The sequence below is a fragment of the Papaver somniferum genome, chromosome 1, assembly GCF_003573695.1.
Source record: "Papaver somniferum cultivar HN1 chromosome 1, ASM357369v1, whole genome shotgun sequence".
NCBI classification, from domain to species: Eukaryota; Viridiplantae; Streptophyta; class Magnoliopsida; order Ranunculales; family Papaveraceae; genus Papaver; species Papaver somniferum.
In genome coordinates this window covers 238789979-238811679 of record NC_039358.1, presented here as the reverse complement: position 1 = coordinate 238811679, position 21701 = coordinate 238789979, and positions in this window count along the sequence as shown.

The following is a 21701-nucleotide window of genomic DNA, read 5'->3' as shown; positions in this document are numbered from 1 at the left end:
AGTATATTTTGTCTTTTGATTATGATTTCTTGAACTTTTAGTTCAAGAAAGTAACTTCACTAATTTTGATAACTTCATATATGATTATGGTGGATGTAATTACTGTAAATGTGATGTTGATAGGCTAACAGACATTCAATGCTTGGTTTTGTTGTTCATAGTATAAGGCTCTAATCAACCACCTCTTATTTTGTAAGGTTGAAGTATGTTTACTACAATTATTATTTTCTATTATGGTTATATCAATTTTTTTTTGTTTGACAAATAATAAATATTAAAAAAATATTAATGATGTATCGCCTATAAAAAAAAATATTATCATTTGTATAGGTGTATAGGACCTGACCGATACGATACCGATGCACGATATTAACTACCTTGGTCCCCCCAAAAAACCATGGTCCCCAAAAAATCGTTCTTTAATTTGAATAAATTAGATTTTGTTGTAGGGCCCAGGCCCATAGATGTGCGACCCAGCTAGATATCTGGGGTTTCCCTTCTACATATATACAAAGGATATTCTTCCATGTAACCCTATTATCCTGATCAATAGAAAACCCTCTTTGCCTCTTTACTTTCTCCATATTTCCACTGCAACACGTTATCAAGCACGACTCTACCACTTTGAGCAATTTTTTTTTCTATTAATTTTTATCGCGCGAGATTAATCATGGATTCCTTAACAAAGATATTAGTTTGGTTCTGATCAAGATTAATTTTCATTATGGATACGTTACCAAGTATTCTCGTTCCACAAAAAAAAAATCGTTTTCATAGTATTTTTTAGGGTTCCACGAATATATGATTATCAAACATAGAGATTTCACCGTTAGATGTTCATGAAATTATAATATGTTCCACCCAATTAGGTATTACTTACTATTTTAAAATTGCAATCAAATCGGAATATGATGCAATCTCCGGAACTGGATTTTAATGAATCTGTGTACGTTCAGGAAAACCCACGAATATATGATTATCAAACATAGAGATTTCACCGTTAGATTTTCATGAAATTGTAATATGTTCCACCCAATTAGGTATGACTTACTATTTTAAAATTTGAATCAAATCGGAATATGATGCAATCTCCAGAACTGGATTTTAATGAATCTGTGTACGTTTAGGAAAACCCTAATTTATAACAGCGTAGAAAAACGTATGTTTTAGGAATTCCAACCGTTAGATTATGCTGTATTTTTGTTATGTTCTACATATTGTTCTCCTTGAAGCACTGTGAAAATTTCATAAAGATCCAACCACGGTAAATACTCTACATTACGTGATATTTCCAGGTCTGTCCACAGAAACGTTAATTGGAACAGTCATACGGAATATATTTTTATCTGGCCGTTGGATTTTATTGAAATTTTATCATGTTTGGAAAAACATAGTTTTGACGCTTATGTAACAATTTCATCATGATCGGACTTTGATGCATTTGTCTGTCGATCAGAACATTTGAAAGAAGATTTTTTTTCAATTTTTAGGGTTAACCATATGTTTTGGGATCGCATGCTAATAGTTTCAAACTTATTAACAATGGGTCTGAATACTTCATATATAATGGACCATATATGTTTATATTCATTAACCATGACCTTGTCAACCCAATGGACCGGGTCTTGACTAAATAATTGACCAGACTTTGACTAAACCAATTCAATTCTAATTTGACTCAGAAGTACTTGAGCACCATTAAAGAGTCTATGATATAGAAGTATGTGTGCACAAGTACAATACTTTCGTCATAAAAATCTTCAACTTGTAAAGATACACCTCTCAAAAAAGAAGTCATACCTTCAACATTTCCAAGGCGACATATTAACTTCAGACGATGTAATGCTTTGAAGGAAGTTTGTCGAAACATTCATTTTCCTCCAAACTTGAATGTTCAGTGGGATGTAATCCACTTGTTATACTATAATGAGTCAATAACTTCGACAATGATATGTTGTAATTAAAAGCAAAGATCAGTTTTTGTGGAAAGAAACTCACAAAAGTTTTCATGAGTCAGAGATGTAATTCTGGATTCAGTAGTAATGATACAAAGTAAATGTATCTACCTATAATGGGACGGAGATGTAATTATGACTCATATGAACGAGAGTTGAAAATATTGGTATAAGCATTTTATTGAGAATGGTACAAATGTTGTAATGCAATTATCATATATTAGTAGTCAACTATAAGAGATATAGGGAGTTTAAAGGAAAACGAACTCACTATACTCTTGGAGAAGGTCATATCATATCTAGACGTCAACATTAATGGCAACGATAACTTTTCCAATTTTTCTTATTGTCTATCTTTATTCAATCGAATTCGTATGGTTAGATTCTATATTTTGCATGATTTAATCCAAAACTATTGTCTACATGATAGTTTGACCGATATTATATTAGCTAAAATAAAGAATTTTTTTTTATGCGAAGAATTATATCCAGTGTATGCTCTTGTGGAATGAAAAGGATATCATTTCCACGAGACTGAAATCCTCTAAAGCACTTGAGATATACTCAAAATTACTTGAGTTATAAGGATCAATCGTACATTATGATGAAAAGTACATCATCTTCATGAACGGTAACACTCTAAAGTAAATGAGATAGATTTTCTTTTGTTACATAATAAGGTCACACCACTTATTACACGAAACTCATAAAGAATTTAAATTAGTTGTTGAACTATTTCCTTATAATTTGACTATAAGGATTCGAATATCGGGCGCAGCATTGCTCAAAATTTGTTTTCAAGATAGAACAAAGACGTCGCAAAATCTCTAGATGTACCGAGAGATAATCACACCTTGTTATAACCCGTGCAAATGGATATCATGTGGAACATCACTATGATGAGCATGTAATTGATTGCATCTTTTATAGTCTCTAATATATTTAAAAGGAAATATATTTTAGAAAAACTAATGAGTCAATCTAATGCAATGTAATTCATTATAATATTTGGATTATTGAATCCATATCGACTCCGACGATGAAATGTTGGGAACTGACTCATACAGGTTTTGAGCATAACCATAAAGCAACTTTGGTTGTGACATGATAATTGTTTTGAAAGAACTCATACAAATATCATTTTTTTTTGAGTGAACGAAAATGGGAAAAAAGATTGAAAGAATGAAAAGTGACGGCATACCTCTTAATGAGTGTTTTCTAAAGTACTAGATGCACAACCCCCCTTCCCAATTATGCTTTTAAGTAAGAGCATATCACTCATTTCACAAAGTCTTCCGTAAAACAGGATCCAGACCATCCTAAGATGCAAATGGTAAAATTACATATTAGAAAGGAAAACGAAGTGAAAATTTGAAAAAATATTCATACAGAATGCGGACCATTAAAGTGACTTATGGCTCTGGTGATTTTTTTTTAAAATTTTGGACTAGTTATAGTTCTCAAGAAATTTTGCGTTTGGAAAACTACTAACACATATTATACATGAAGGGCTCACCATCCCTTGTAAATCCTAGCTAGTATACATCAAAAGGACTTGATGGTTATTGCGTATTTAATAGGATTAATGCAGAGCATCCGATACCCTATAGTCTCACAAAGGCTATCATCAAAGGTTATAGATGGTGCCTAAGGCATGGTTATGCGTACAAACCTACCTTTAACTGCTTGGGGAATATGCAATATTATACGCATCTTCACTTACTCATTTTAGAACCACAATTGGTCGACCATTCTTTGCGTACCAGTTGGTAACTGGATATAAGCCTGACATCTTTTGTTCTTGCGCATTTTTGGTTTCACTAATATGTGCCCCTAAGACTCCACATCGTACTATGATGGGTCATCAAAATGATGAAGTGACTCAGTTGGACAAGAATGTCCAATAATTATCCGCATTTTAAAACCTTTTGACAAGGGATCCCTTACCACTATATTTACAGGTTATCACTTTAATGAGACAGTCTTTCGGACGTTGGGGGAGATAAGAAAAATTATTTTCTAAGGGAACGACAGGAATTGTCATGGTTTGTTCCCACTGTGTCTCATATTGATTCTTATACTCCACAAATGTAAATGTAAAGTGACAAAGAATATTCGATTTTCATAATGTACATTGATGTCGCTAAAGTGATGAGATCACACATACCAGCTGTGTACCTACCTGCAAGGTTACGAGTCCTCAAATAATGGATATACACCATAGACCAAGGTGTTGCAACTACACTTAGTGGAAGTGTGGTTGAGGTCGTGGCTCCATAAAGAAAGTTGGAGATACCAATTGGTTCGATGAAACCTCACATAGAAAGGAAGTAGGTGAGTAAGGCACAACTTATTTATATCATCAAAAATCATCTCATAATATTGTCTTTGAATATGTCCATGAAAACTGGAGGACGCTCCGTAGTTTAATGATTCCAGAGAACAATGACATCCCAAGTGGATTATGAGAATGCGCACGAGTCAATGGAAAGATCATGCGAGAATATTGATGATTAATTTCATATACACTTTCTTAAGGAAATAGAGAAAGATAAGATCGAGCCTTGCTTCTTGTTGTTTAAATTTCAACAAAGAGCATATTTGTCCTACACAATCCAGATAGAACTTGGTTCGTTGACAAATGTACATGTATTTGGTTTGGTAGTGCTAACCAACCAAGTGTAAAGCCTATAGGACATACATGATTATTTGTCACCAAGCACAGTGAGAAGAATGAAGTCTTAAAGTAGAAAGACTAGCCTTGTGGAGCGAGGTTTCTCACATAGACCTGGAATTGTCCTCTAGTAATGAACGTTATAGCGTTCCGCTACTTAGTTAGCTTGGTAATTTCAAAAGGACTTCAAATGCAGCATATATATGTGGTTGTTACTTATCTCTGAAAGAATCAAGAGATAGTAGATATTTACAAAAGTACTTGATGGCCTTTTGTTTCCAAAATCAAGTGACTCTAAACCACAAAGTTCGTTTACAGTTAGATAGAATGCTCACTTATAGATTAAAGAAATCAGGCGGATGTGGTATACCCGTCTAAGTGGCTATTTGATTTGGAGGGGATAAACAAGTAATTTATTTTTCCTTGCGTATTAGTTCTTTATTTTGAATTGTAGCTATCTATGTCGATGATACATACATTTTGGGTACTATTGATGTAATAAGATACCTTAAGAGCTATTTGAAATACGAATTTGAGATGAAAAATCTGGGAAAAGCTCGACCGAATACTGAGCTTGTGGTATATTATTCCACCATTTTGCAGATGTCTAAAGTTGTCAGAAAATTTAACAAAGACATGCATCCTGATAGCACTCCCATGATTAATTGAAGTACAAAATAAGTAAATGACCATTTCATCTAAAGAAAGATGACGAAGATGTGTTGGGATATGAAATTCCCCTATTTAAGTGCAATAGACGCATTATTGTACTTAGCATAATGTACTCGACCAAGTTTTACATCCTCAGGAAACTTGTTAGCTAGATATAGCTCAGCGCCAACGGAACATCATTGGAATGGTACAATGAATGTACTCATGTACTTAAAAGTAACCATTGACATGACTTTGTTTTATCCCTGCAAAGACATAAAAAGGAATGCTAAAGGAACTGTAATACAAAGGTTGTTGATTATAAATGAACAATAATATCTTCTCCAACGAAAGTAATCAGGGGGAGATATGGTAGACTATATTCCAAGTCATTACCGATATTCATTTTCAAAAAGTACATGACTAAAGAAACTGTCTAGAATAAATCTCAAAGTAATCAGGGGGAGATGCCGACATCAGGGGGGGGATCCAAGGATATGATGTCGACATATTTTACTTCGAAATTGAAGATGTGTTGTACTCTTTTTCCCTTCGATCGAGAATAGTTTTTCCCAAAGGGTTTTGTTACTCGACAAGGTTTTAGCAAGACAACAATAAAAACATCAAGTGTGTTGAACGTTGAAGACATAGAGATCGCGTTGATATTACTGAAAATATCTGAATCAAAGAAATGAAACGCGATATTCTCTCTAGCAAAGTAACTTCCAGAATCAACAACATGGTCTTATAAACATTCAAGTCACCAAAGTAATGTGTGATAAACTCCTTTTGACTGCATTAGACTAATGAAAATTGTCTGGCATCAGGGGGAGCATCTAATGGTGTGTTGAAAAATTTTCTTTCACCGAGGTTACTTTCTCCCACATGGTTTTGTTGCTCGGCAAGGTTTTTAATGAGACAACAACAAACACCGGGAATATGATTTTCCATCTAAGGATATTGTCTTTCCCACGAGGATTTTCTTCCTTAAGAGTTGTGAAGCAACTTGTGGATACCAAAATATGGATCGCCACGTGGACATAGGGAAGACACGAGAATCCGGTCAAAAGATCCCATACCGTGCCCCTAAAATCTTCGTCAGTGACTTGTCAAATCAGGTCAGAGTCACCATTATTAACTATTCGACGAAGTATCATCTTTGTGCGAGATAGTATCTCATCACGAAGTAATATCCAAGGGGAATATGTGTTACGAAGGATCAACGGAGTGGCCTACAAGACACTAACCGCGAAATGGAGATAGGCGAAATAAGTTAACTTGGTTGAAAAGATAAGTCACGAAGTAGATAAATTACGGGTAAAGAAAAGAGACAGGTGTCCCGATAATCCCATGTAAGGATAGCGAAAGAAAGGGAAAAACTTTATAGAAAATGATCCGGGCGAAGTAAAGGGCACCTTCGCGAGAATGTAGCGAAGTAAAATGAGCTGTACTCCATTAGGGTTAGTTGGCCTATAAGTAGAGGTCCTTGGGCAAGATGTGAAGATCAGATTTTAGTTGAGTGGGAGAGCTTTGCTTAGAGGAGATTAGGGTTTTCTTGTGTTTAAGAACTTGTACTTTGATTTCTTTGTATGATTCATCAATAAAGATTTTTGGGGTTCGTATTATTAAACATGTCTTAGATCTTGGTTACTGTCCTTTTGGGTGTACTATTGGATTTCCAGTAGTTACATTTGGGCGTCCAGAAACAGGGAGCTTAGATTGGATATTTATCCTCATCTAAGGATTGGAGAGAAGATAAAGTTGTAGGGGTGAGAGATCTTAGCGAGACACCCCTCAAGAGATTAGGGTTTAGAGGAAGATCTATATCGAAACTAGGATAAGTTGATGACTAGAACCCCAGATCGAGCGGCACACATGATAGGAACGAGGAGAAGCAAGCGATTGGAGGTTAAAAGAGGATGAAGAATGGAAATAGGAGGAACATCGGATGACGGAGAAAGACAAGGCGTGAACCAGCGGCAAACTTAGAAGGACAACAGAGGTAACTTCAGAGAGGGCTCAGTACACACTTCCGACACGGACACCATCATAGGAGAAGAGATGACTCGTGAGGAAATGGAGGAGAATATCAGTGAAGAGAACATGAAGTTGGATCAGCTGAGGGAAGTGCTCCGCATTGAAAGAGAACGAGACAGGAATCTAGCGGAATAACACGCTCCATTGACGAGGCAGAATGATAGATTGGTGTTGCAGAATCGCCAACTGAACGAGGAAGTGGAAGTTGACGCCACAAATTAAGAAGTGAACTTGATATCATCGGGAGAAGAAGAGTTACGACGAGGGAGACATACCCGCGAGGACGACGGAGGAGAGCAAAGGAAACTACGAAGAGAAAGCAGTGAAGAAAGAGAACTTAGAAGGGAATTGGAAGTGTCGAGCTAGGAAGATCAAAGGCGAAGATATGAAGAAGAACGAAGGCATGAGGAAGATGACAGGAGAAGAGAAGATGAAAGACGGCGCGAATTGAACCACAAGGAGGAGGAAGCAAGGAGACATGGTGAGGGAAGGCTCAATGTGATAAGGGGAGGCCGTCGCGGAGAAAGTGAAGGGAAAATGAACCAGGAAGTTTTGGACGAGCTGCGAGATATGAGGGAACTGATCAATAATTCGTGAAGATGCGGCAGAGTGCAGTTGTCGGAAGCAATAGAAGAGACCGATAAATCTCCGTTTACCTATGAGATCATGTACGCTGACATCCCAGAGAAATGTGTGTTGCCAACCCTCCCGAGCATATTTAGCGGATCTGAAAGTGTTGTGCAACACTTTAAGCAATACACCCTTTAGTTGATGCAATGGGGACGAAATGATGCGGTACTTTGTCGATACTTCCCCGCGAGCTTGGCCGAGGAAGCATTGGCTTGGTTTGACGGGCTACCAGAGAGATCGATTTCGTCCTTCAAAGACTGACAGAGGATATTTCTGACCACTTATATAACCAACAACATGTTAAGATCGGGGATTGAGACTTTATTTAACCTACGAAGGAGACCTTCGAAAAGCCTGCGAGGATTAATAACGAGATGGAGAACGGTATGCAGCGATCTTGCAGGGAGAGTTGAATAGAAGAACTTCATCTTAGATTTTGTGAACGCATTGATCCCAACAGACTTGTTGTACACCCAAATATTCATCATCCGAAATTCTTTGACGATGAATGAATTAAGAGAGTACCAAGAGGAGTACATAGCATTGGAAAAAAACAAAGGAAAGTCAGCAAAGTAGCACCGATTCCAGCAAAGGAAGGGAATTCAAGACTACTATCAAGGGAAGTGCATGTCGTGGAAAATGAATCTAAATGTGAAAAAGGAGAGCCTTCGACCCCGATGCCGGCAAATCTTATAGCTATGTCAAGTGGAGATCAAAAAAGGTATGAACAATCAAGATGGAGGAATTATGAGCCACTAAATTACAACTCCGGGTATCAACAAAGGAATAACCAAGGGCCCAGATTTGGAGAGCGACGAAAGAATGCACCCGTGTTTGATGATTTAAAACTCCATAGACTTAAGACAATTGTGGAAAAGGTATGGGAGGCAGTCCTATTAACAAAAGAGATCCCACCACCCCCCAATTTGGGAAGGGAGACACCTCCGGGCAATAGGAGTCATGAGTTTTGCAGGTATCATCGCTTTCACGGGCATCATACGAATGATTGTCGGAACATTCGACGATTATACTTCGCCTTATAGAGCAGGGAAAACTCGCACATTTCCTAGAGGATTATGTGCCACTGCCACCACCTCGTGACAACTAGCCCATATATCAAATTGAGATAGATCGGGGAGCACAAAGACCTAATTGCAATACGATTACATGAATCAAAGAGCATCCAAAATTTTCATGATAACATACTTAAAAGGGTACATAAGAGGGACTTTGAAGGAAATGAAATATTCAGCGTCACCACGAAAGAACCATTAGAAGAATGGAAGAGAAGGGAAATAACATTCTCGGCAAAGGATGCACCTGAAGGAGGAAATTCTCACACTAACCCATTGGTTATAACCCCGAATTTTGGGAAATACTCAAGATGGGAAGAAGACCAAGCCGGAAAAAGGAAAATCTGGGCAATTGACAGGATCCTGGTAGATACGGGGAGATCGGTCGATATACTCTTTTACCATACATTTAGAACTATGGGATACAAGGACTCGGATCTCGTGCCATCAACATACAACATATATGGGTTCAATGGGGTTGCATCAAGGCAGAAGGGAGAACTGGATGTAATGATTTTCGCCGGCGAGCTGCAAACGAAGGTTACAGTCTGTGTAATAGACATAGATTCACCTTACAATGCTCTCATAGGGATACCATGGATACATGGTATAAAAGGGATTGCATCTAATATCACCAGGTCATACGGTTTCCTATGCCAGGTGTAATTAGAGAGATAAGGGGAGATCTCAGGGTCGCACAAGAGTGCATTAAAAAAATGTCCACAACTATGAGGAGAAGTTAAGAAGGAAAATTGAACAAAATAAGAAAGCCTGCAAGGAAAGAAGAGCGGAGCAATTGATGGTATTCACAATTGAGATAGGTGAAGAGCTGGTCGCGATACAGAAGGACGTAGAAGAGGCAGACCAAACATCGATTGATGAAGAGAAGGAACGTGAAATAACTCCAGAAAAGGGAAGCCAAGTTGAAATAAAGCAAAGCAGAAAAGCAAAGAGGGGAAGGACGACTGAAGGAAGCGAGGTATATAGAAGCGAAAAAGAAATTCCTGTTATCAAAGAAAAACAGACCCCGCAAAAAACAAGTAAAGACGAACACCTCTAAGCGCAAAGGGGTGGTAATAAAAGACCCGGAGGAAAGCATTGAACTATGTAATTCACGAGGTAAAGGGAAGAGGGATTATGAAGAAGAAGAGATGGAACAATTAAAAAAGGAACTTTATCAAGAAAGACGAAAGAAAGAAGACTTGGTGAAAGAGCGCATAAGGTTGGAAAAGCAAAATGAGAAACTGTTAATTAAAAACAATAATTTAAAGAGAAAACAAGCAGAGAACGACGCACGAAGAGAAAAGTATGTTCCATAAAGGGCATTAATAGCCGAAGAACATCGCGAATTTCGGCGAGAAATTAAGGGGCGAGGAGAACAGAATGAAGAGAAGACTTGAAGAGGTCCATAGAGAATATCAGGAGGGAATTCAGAGAAGGGAGTATCTAATGCAACAATCTATTATAGCCGGTAGGAGGGGAAACAATACCCAAACCATAGAAAAGGCAATTGGGCTGCGACCCAGACTGCTGAACAAATGTGCAAGAGACGAACCATGCAAGCCAGAAATAGCAACACTGTTTTCATTAAGGCAAAGGGAAAATGAAAATCTGCGAAGTCTAGTGGCGAGATGAGATGCGATATGAAGAGAACTAAAGGGAAGGATTTCAGAGGAAGATTTAGTACGATCATTCATTTCTGCACTATCAACTGGGCATCCTTTATTCACGACGTTGTTCAAGATCAAGAACGAAGTGAAAATGAAGGAATTGAAAATATATAAGTCAGAGCACATTCGTTTGGAGGAAGAACACTGATAATCAAGGAAGATTAATAGAAATAAGGCGAATTTAATGAATTCAATATGTCAATTGATAATGTATCAAATCTTAAAAGAACAGCAGTGAAAATTTGATGAATTTTGTTGAATCATATTACAAGTATGAATTTTCAAAACTTACAAAGAATGATGAGACCTCGCATAGAAGGCAGATAAGATTCACGAAATAAACAGTTTCTAGGGAAACTTAAAACCTTCGCCTGGAGAGGCTGAGAATCCACGATATGCACCCTAGTTCGCATGAAAATGTAAGAGGCAGGACCTAATGCATGTCGTGAAAAACTCTCAGAGAGATAAGATAGGGGAAATAATAAGACCTATCCGCTGAGGGTCCCTTTTATGATGGCCTTCAATAAGGGGTGCAGAAATATGACCAAGGCGCCGACGTATTCGGTTGAGCTGCGGGTGCCTGGGACGTCTGGAGCGTTACCGGCCATGTACGTTTGGCAAGTCTTGGCTACGATGCACTCGATCCCAAAGAAACCTCACTTAGGGTGTGACTTCGTAATCCCAAGCCACATCATCGAAGGAAATAAGAAGTCACGAAAACAACTGACTGTCGTAATAACCGGATGAGAGGAGACCAACATGCATGTTAGGGTTAACCTCCTTGAAGGGGAAATCAGGAGGAATATAAAGGGATGGCACCCTCCAGAGTAGGGAGCTGTGTTACCCAAAAAGACGACAATGTCATGGGGCTAATGTTCATGGGAATAATTAGGCCTGTCACATTTTCGCGAAGAAAAATAAAATAAATGTTAAGACGAGGTTGATGGATTATTATTTGAAAGGGTAATAAGCGCCTGAGACTTCGCCGAATTAAAATCCTTCCGAAAGGATGAGGAAAAATAAGACCTTAATTAGGAGGAACAATAAGACCTTGTAAAGCTGCTAGGAAAACACAAATCTCCTAAACAAACAAAGTAAATATAAAATGTTGACTTGTGCAACACTGGCTTGATCATCTAATGCTCAACAAGAACAAGGGGAAAAGGAGTTAAACAAGTAAGCTGACATCAAGAGAGGGGCAGTGCCAAAGTAACAAAAGAAGGGAAACTCACGGCGAAGATCAGAAGAAATCTTCTTTTCTTCTGTAAGCTGTTCTCTAGGTAGAGGATACGAGCACTAGACTTATTCATTAATTCCCAAGACTCTCGAAGCTCAACGATATGAGCCATGCTGCGGTGTTGCTATTGAAAGATAAAATATTTTTTCTAGAAATATTAGGGAAGAATTACAAGGGGAAAAAAAATATTAAACTTAGGACAGAAGCTCACCAAACCCATTGTGGAAGAATGTTGCTCCATAGAAAGATTCAAAGAAGCATTCAGAATAAAGGATTGATCTTAAGCCAAAAAATTATTAAAACTAAGATTGACCAAAGATTCGGTAGCCTCAGATATTAAGGAGGTATTTCCACGAGTTGAAACAAATATCTCCCTTAAGAAATTCAAGTTGGGAAGAAGACCAGGTTCCTCCGCTTCGTTGGTCTGATGATCAGACGAAGAAGGAGCAACTCGCAACTGAATATTCTCGCGAGATGAGTGGAGTTGTTAATGTTGTGGGGGACCAGATTGAGGTAAAATTGAGGAGTGAATTTGAGTCATGCCGTCTAAATCCAATCCATAACGACGTTGAGAGGAGGGAGAGGTAGGAGGATCGTCCTGAAATCCACGAGGTTAAGGGATGATGAGAGAGGAAGAAAGCAAATTGGGAAGAAAGAGATACCTGGGCGATGGTAGAAGGAACCCCGCAGCGCGAGTTGGCGTTTCCTCAGATTCTTAGCAGGACCGTATGCTGCTTGAGGCTCACCCTCCTGAAAGATAGAGAGTTAGAAATTAACAAGGAAAACAGCCAAAAAAGAGGCCACGAGATACAAACCTGTGTTTGGACCAGTTTCCGGGAGCGGTCCTTCAACGTACCAGGCGGGGGAAGCGGGTACTGAGACAAGAACAAGGACATTAGGGAACAGTGCAAGTCAAAAACAAGGAAACCAAAAGAAAGTGAAACTAACCTCCTTCGGCCTCTTAGGCCAGCAAAGTCTACCATTCTCTTCAACACCCCACACCAATGGGCCTTCATCCACCAGAGGAAACATCATCCAGTCTTCGTCGTTAGAAAGACGAAGATATCTGTTTCGCGACAGGACAATAGTATCATCATCTAAAAGAAGAACCTTGGACGACTCGGATGGGGATTTGTGATAAAGCTTAACACCCCACTCTTGATAGGTTCTCGTGGTCATATTTTCCAACGTAATTCGTGGAGAAAGAATCAATATTATAATCCGCAGGTTCGAATTTTTGAACCAGGTCAGGAATTTGGGAAGGGTCGTCGTTAGATCTCTTGACAAAATCATTGGCAAGGCGAATAGAGTTTCCACTCAATTGGTAAATAGAGGAAAAGAAAGACCTGCTCTCAGTTGACCGGCGGTGACCAACATCCTTGTAGAAGTCCAAATTTCCATCTGAATCTATCGGTAATTTAGTTCCATGGACTTGGTTGCGGTAATGGGAGGAGAAACAGATGAACCAACCGCCGGAGATAGACAAATACCCAGCTTCTGCAGATCGACTTTAATTCCTCATAAGTCGTGGATGTAGTAGGACTGGGTACTTTCTTGGGAGCCATTGGAGGAAAACAAAACAAAACCAGAACTTACAGAAGGTAGAAAATGGAAGAGGAGAAGGTAGAGGTCAGAGAAAGGGTTATTTATAGGGACGAATGGTCAAACCTAATTACCCACGATCGGAGAATACGAACCTATGATTGACGTTTACATGAGGAAAAGGACCATGTGGAGAGCATTGATGGGGAGGAGTGACGGTTATCTAACTTCAGACGGTTCTTATTCTCTTTTCCCCACGATCAAGAAGAATAATAAAAGGAAAAATGTGGATACCAAAATATGGATCGCCACGTGAACATAGGGAAGACACGAGAATCCGGTCAAAAGATCCTATACCGTGCCCCGAAAATCTTCGTCAGTGACTTGTCAAATCAGGTCAGAGTCGCCATTATTGACTATTCGACGAAGTATTATCTTTGTGCGAGATAGTATCTCATCACGAAGTAATCTCCAAGGGGAATATGTGTTACGGAGGATCAATGGAGTGCCCTACAAGACACTAACCGCGAAATGGAGATAGGCGAAATAAGCTAACTTGGTTGAAAAGATAAGTCACGAAGTAGATAAATTACGGGGCAAAAAAAGAGACAGGTGTCCCGACAAGCCCATGTGAGGATAGCGAAAGAAAGGGGAAAACTTTATAGAAAATGATCCGGGCGAAGCAAAGGGCACCTTCGCGAGAATGTAGCGAAGTAAAATGAGCTGTACTCCATTAGGGTTAGTTGGCCTATAAGTAGAGGTCCTTGGGAAAGATTTGAAGATCCGATTTTAGTTGAGTGGGAGAGCTTTGCTTATAAGAGATTAGGGTTTTCTTGTGTTTAAGAACTTGTACTTTGATTTCTTTGTATGATTCATCAATAAAGATTTTTGGGGTTCATATAATTAAACATGTCTTAGATCTTGGTTACTGTCCTTTTGGGTGTACTATTGGATTTCCAGTAGTTACATAACTAGTCAACTTTAATGGAGGAAAGTGATCATCTGCAATGGATCACCTTTATTTGCATCTGTCACGACTCACGTTGTATTCTTTTCCCTTCATCAAGATTTTGTCCCGCTGGGTTTTCCTTGTCAAGGTTTTAATGAGGCAACATATACACATCCAAGTATGTTCTAAGTTTTCTTAATATTGTATTCTTTTTATTTAGTTTAGGTTTTCTCCCTATGGGTTTTTCCTGTCGAATTTTTAAGGAGGCAATTAACTTAGACTTGGCGGTCCTTGAAGACTGTATTCCATGTGATGAACTACATGTAAAGTACCAAATACAACATGTGAAGTACTACATGTGAGGAATTGTACCAAGGTTTTGTCCCAATGGGTTTTTCCTTGTCAAAGTTTTAATGAGGCAGTTGATTACGACACAAGTCATCAAGGAGAGGACGAAATTTGAAGAACTACATTCGAAGCACTAAATGTGAAGCACTGCATATGAAGTTCTATTGGACCGCACAAGGAGGAGTGTTATAGGGCCCACGGCCAATAGATGTGCGGCCCAACTAGATATCTAGGATTTCCCTTCTACATGTATGTAAAGGATATTGTTCCATGTAATAGAAAACCCTCTTTGTTTTATCCCTGCAAAGACATAAAAAGGAATGCTAAAGGAACTGTAATACAAAGGTTGTTGATTATAAATGAACAATAATATCTTCTCCAACGAAAGTAATCAGGGGGAGATATGGTAGACTATATTCCAAGTCATTACCGATATTCATTTTCAAAAAGTACATGACTAAAGAAACTGTCTAGAATAAATCTCAAAGTAATCAGGGGGAGATGCCGACATCAGGGGGGGGATCCAAGGATATGATGTCGACATATTTTACTTCGAAATTGAAGATGTGTTGTACTCTTTTTCCCTTCGATCGAGAATAGTTTTTCCCAAAGGGTTTTGTTACTCGACAAGGTTTTAGCAAGACAACAATAAAAACATCAAGTGTGTTGAACGTTGAAGACATAGAGATCGCGTTGATATTACTGAAAATATCTGAATCAAAGAAATGAAACGCGATATTCTCTCTAGCAAAGTAACTTCCAGAATCAACAACATGGTCTTATAAACATTCAAGTCACCAAAGTAATGTGTGATAAACTCCTTTTGACTGCATTAGACTAATGAAAATTGTCTGGCATCAGGGGGAGCATCTAATGGTGTGTTGAAAAATTTTCTTTCACCGAGGTTACTTTCTCCCACATGGTTGTGTTGCTCGGCAAGGTTTTTAATGAGACAACAACAAACACCGGGAATATGATTTTCCATCTAAGGATATTGTCTTTCCCACGAGGATTTTCTTCCTTAAGAGTTGTGAAGCAACTTGTGGATACCAAAATATGGATCGCCACGTGGACATAGGGAAGACACGAGAATCCGGTCAAAAGATCCATACCGTGCCCCTAAAATCTTCGTCAGTGACTTGTCAAATCAGGTCAGAGTCACCATTATTAACTATTCGACGAAGTATCATCTTTGTGCGAGATAGTATCTCATCACGAAGTAATATCCAAGGGGAATATGTGTTACGAAGGATCAACGGAGTGGCCTACAAGACACTAACCGCGAAATGGAGATAGGCGAAATAAGTTAACTTGGTTGAAAAGATAAGTCACGAAGTAGATAAATTACGGGTAAAGAAAAGAGACAGGTGTCCCGATAATCCCATGTAAGGATAGCGAAAGAAAGGGAAAAACTTTATAGAAAATGATCCGGGCGAAGTAAAGGGCACCTTCGCGAGAATGTAGCGAAGAAGTAAAATGAGCTGTACTCCATTAGGGTTAGTTGGCCTATAAGTAGAGGTCCTTGGGCAAGATGTGAAGATCAGATTTTAGTTGAGTGGGAGAGCTTTGCTTAGAGGAGATTAGGGTTTCTTGTGTTTAAGAACTTGTACTTTGATTTCTTTGTATGATTCATCAATAAAGATTTTTGGGGTTCGTATTATTAAACATGTCTTAGATCTTGGTTACTGTCCTTTGGGTGTACTATTGGATTTCCAGTAGTTACATTTGGGCGTCCAGAAACAGGGAGCTTAGATTGGATATTTATCCTCATCTAAGGATTGGAGAGAAGATAAAGTTGTAGGGGTGAGAGATCTTAGCGAGACACCCTCAAGAGATTAGGGTTTAGAGGAAGATCTATATCGAAACTAGGATAAGTTGATGACTAGAACCCCAGATCGAGCGGCACACATGATAGGAACGAGGGAGAAGCAAGCGATTGGAGGTTAAAAGAGGATGAAGAATGGAAATAGGAGGAACATCGGATGACGGGAGAAGAAAGACAAGGCGTGAACCAGCGGCAAACTTAGAAGGACAACAGAGGTAACTTCAGAGAGGGCTCAGTACACACTTCCGACACGGACACCATCATAGGAGAAGAGATGACTCGTGAGGAAATGGAGGAGAATATCAGTGAAGAGAACATGAAGTTGGATCAGCTGAGGGAAGTGCTCCGCATTGAAAGAGAACGAGACAGGAATCTAGCGGAATAACACGCTCCATTGACGAGGCAGAATGATAGATTGGTGTTGCAGAATCGCCAACTGAACGAGGAAGTGGAAGTTGACGCCACAAATTAAGAAGTGTGAACTTGATATCATCGGGAGAAGAAGAGTTACGACGAGGGAGACATACCCGCGAGGACGACGGAGGAGAGCAAAGGAAACTACGAAGAGAAAGCAGTGAAGAAAGAGAACTTAGAAGGGAATTGGAAGTGTCGAGCTAGGAAGATCAAGGCGAAGATATATGAAGAAGAACGAAGGCATGAGGAAGATGACAGGAGAAGAGAGATGAAGACGGCGCGAATTGAACCACAAGGAGGAGGAAGCAAGGAGACATGGTGAGGGAAGGCTCAATGTGATAAGGGGAGGCCGGCGGAGCGAGAAGTGAAGGGAAAATGAACCAGGAAGTTTTGGACGAGCTGCGAGATATGAGGGAACTGATCAATAATTCGTGAAGATGCGGCAGAGTGCAGTTGTCGGAAGCAATAGAAGAGACCGATAAATCTCCGTTTACCTATGAGATCATGTACGCTGACATCCCAGAGAAATGTGTGTTGCCAACCCTCCCGAGCATATTTAGCGGATCTGAAATTGTTGTGCAACACTTTAAGCAATACACCCTTTAGTTGATGCAATGGGGACGAAATGATGCGGTACTTTGTCGATATCCCCGCGAGCTTGGCCGAGGAAGCATTGGCTTGGTTTGACGGGCTACCAGAGAGATCGATTTCGTCCTTCAAAGACTGACAGAGGATATTTCTGACCACTTATATAACCAACAACATGTTAAGATCGGGGATTGAGACTTTATTTAACCTACGAAGGAGACCTTCGAAAAGCCTGCGAGGATTAATAACGAGATGGAGAACGGTATGCAGCGATCTTGCAGGGAGAGTTGAATAAAAGAACTTCATCTTAGATTTTGTGAACGCATTGATCCCAACAGACTTGTTGTACACCCAAATATTCATCATCCGAAATTCTTTGACGATGAATGAATTAAGAGAGTACCAAGAGGAGTACATAGCATTGGAAAAAAACAAAGGAAAGTCAGCAAAGTAGCACCGATTCCAGCAAAGGAAGGGAATTCAAGACTACTATCAAGGGAAGTGCATGTCGTGGAAAATGAATCTAAATGTGAAAAAGGAGAGCCTTCGACCCCGATGCCGGCAAATCTTATAGCTATGTCAAGTGGAGATCAAAAAAGGTATGAACAATCAAGATGGAGGAATTATGAGCCACTAAATTACAACTCCGGGTATCAACAAAGGAATAACCAAGGGCCCAGATTTGGAGAGCGACGAAAGAATGCACCCGTGTTTGATGATTTAAAACTCCATAGACTTAAGACAATTGTGGAAAAGGTATGGGAGGCAGTCCTATTAACAAAAGAGATCCCCCACCCCCCAATTTGGGAAGGGAGACACCTCCGGGCAATAGGAGTCATGAGTTTTGCAGGTATCATCGCTTTCACGGGCATCATACGAATGATTGTCGGAACATTCGACGATTATACTTCGCCTTATAGAGCAGGGAAAACTCGCACATTTCCTAGAGGATTATGTGCCACTGCCACCACCTCGTGACAACTAGCCCATATATCAAATTGAGATAGATCGGGGAGCACAAAGACCTAATTGCAATACGATTACATGAATCAAAGAGCATCCAAAATTTTCATGATAACATACTTAAAAGGGTACATAAGAGGGACTTTGAAGGAAATGAAATATTCAGCGTCACCACGAAAGAACCATTAGAAGAATGGAAGAGAAGGGAAATAACATTCTCGGCAAAGGATGCACCTGAAGGAGGAAATTCTCACACTAACCCATTGGTTATAACCCCGAATTTTGGGAAATACTCAAGATGGGAAGAAGACCAAGCCGGAAAAAGGAAAATCTGGGCAATTGACAGGATCCTGGTAGATACGGGGAGATCGGTCGATATACTCTTTTACCATACATTTAGAACTATGGGATACAAGGACTCGGATCTCGTGCCATCAACATACAACATATATGGGTTCAATGGGGTTGCATCAAGGCAGAAGGGAGAACTGGATGTAATGATTTTCGCCGGCGAGCTGCAAACGAAGGTTACAGTCTGTGTAATAGACATAGATTCACCTTACAATGCTCTCATAGGGATACCATGGATACATGGTATAAAAGGGATTGCATCATATCACCAGGTCATACGGTTTCCTATGCCAGGTGTAATTAGAGAGATAAGGGGAGATCTCAGGGACGCACAAGAGTGCATTAAAAAAATGTCCACAACTATGAGGAGAAGTTAAGAAGGAAAATTGAACAAAATAAGAAAGCCTGCAAGGAAAGAAGAGCGGAGCAATTGATGGTATTCACAATTGAGATAGGTGAAGAGCTGGTCGCGATACAGAAGGACGTAGAAGAGGCAGACCAAACATCGATTGATGAAGAGAAGGAACGTGAAATAACTCCAGAAAAGGGAAGCCAAGTTGAAATAAAGCAAAGCAGAAAAGCAAAGAGGGGAAGGACGACTGAAGGAAGCGAGGTATATAGAAGCGAAAAAGAAATTCCTGTTATCAAAGAAAAACAGACCCCGCAAAAAACAAGTAAAGACGAACACCTCTAAGCGCAAAGGGGTGGTAATAAAAGACCCGGAGGAAAGCATTGAACTATGTAATTCACGAGGTAAAGGGAAGAGGGATTATGAAGAAGAAGAGATGGAACAATTAAAAAAGGAACTTTATCAAGAAAGACGAAAGAAAGAAGACTTGGTGAAAGAGCGCATAAGGTTGGAAAAGCAAAATGAGAAACTGTTAATTAAAAACAATAATTTAAAGAGAAAACAAGCAGAGAACGACGCACGAAGAGAAAAGTATGTTCCATAAAGGGCATTAATAGCCGAAGAACATCGCGAATTCGGCGAGAAATTAAGGGGCGAGGAGAACAGAATGAAGAGAAGACTTGAAGAGGTCCATAGAGAATATCAGGAGGGAATTCAGAGAAGGGAGTATCTAATGCAACAATATTATAGCCGGTAGGAGGGGAAACAATACCCAAACCATAGAAAAGGCAATTGGGCTGCGACCCAGACTGCTGAACAAATGTGCAAGAGACGAACCATGCAAGCCAGAAATAGCAACACTGTTTTCATTAAGGCAAAGGGAAAATGAAAATCTGCGAAGTCTAGTGGCGAGGAGATGCGATAGAAGAGAACTAAAGGGAAGGATTTCAGAGGAAGATTTAGTACGATCATTCATTTCTGCACTATCAACTGGGCATCCTTTATTCACGACGTTGTTCAAGATCAGAACGAAGTGAAAATGAAGGAATTGAAAATATATAAGTCAGAGCACATTCGTTTGGAGGAAGAACACTGATAATCAAGGAAGATTAATAGAAATAAGGCGAATTTAATGAATTCAATATGTCAATTGATAATGTATCAAATCTTAAAAGAACAGCAGTGAAAATTTGATGAATTTTGTTGAATCATATTACAAGTATGAATTTTCAAAACTTACAAAGAATGATGAGACCTCGCATAGAAGGCAGATAAGATTCACGAAATAAACAGTTTCTAGGGAAACTTAAAACCTTCGCCTGGAGAGGCTGAGAATCCACGATATGCACCCTAGTTCGCATGAAAATGTAAGAGGCAGGACCTAATGCATGTCGTGAAAACTCTCAGAGAGATAAGATAGGGGAAATAATAAGACCTATCCGCTGAGGGTCCCTTTTATGATGGCCTTCAATAAGGGGTGCAGAAATATGACCAAGGCGCCGACGTATTCGGTTGAGCTGCGGGTGCCTGGGACGTCTGGAGCGTTACCGGCCATGTACGTTTGGCAAGTCTTGGCTACGATGCACTCGATCCCAAAGAAACCTCACTTAGGGTGTGACTTCGTAATCCCAAGCCACATCATCGAAGGAAATAAGAAGTCACGAAAACAACTGACTGTCGTAATAACCGGATGGGAGGAGACCAACATGCATGTTAGGGTTAACCTCCTTGAAGGGGAAATCAGGAGGAATATAAAGGGATGGCACCCTCCAGAGTAGGGAGCTGTGTTACCCAAAAAGACGACAATGTCATGGGGCTAATGTTCATGGGAATAATTAGGCCTGTCACATTTTCGCTAAGAAAAATAAAATAAATGTTAAGACGAGGTTGATGGATTATTATTTGAAAGGGTAATAAGCGCCTGAGACTTCGCCGAATTAAAATCCTTCCGAAAGGATGAGGAAAAATAAGACCTTAATTAGGAGGAACAATAAGACCTTGTAAAGCTGCTAGGAAAACACAAATCTCCTAAACAAACAAAGTAAATATAAAATATTGACTTGTGCAACACTGGCTTGATCATCTAATGCTCAACAAGAACAAGGGGAAAAGGAGTTAAACAAGTAAGCTGACATCAAGAGAGGGGCAGTGCCAAAGTAACAAAAGAAGGGAAACTCACGGCGAAGATCAGAAGAAATCTTCTTTTCTTCTGTAAGCTGTTCTCTAGGTAGAGGATACGAGCACTAGACTTATTCATTAATTCCCAAGACTCTCGAAGCTCAACGATATGAGCCATGCTGCGGTGTTGCTATTGAAAGATAAAATATTTTTTCTAGAAATATTAGGGAAGAATTACAAGGGGAAAAAAAATATTAAACTTAGGACAGAAGCTCACCAAACCCATTGTGGAAGAATGTTGCTCCATAGAAAGATTCAAAGAAGCAT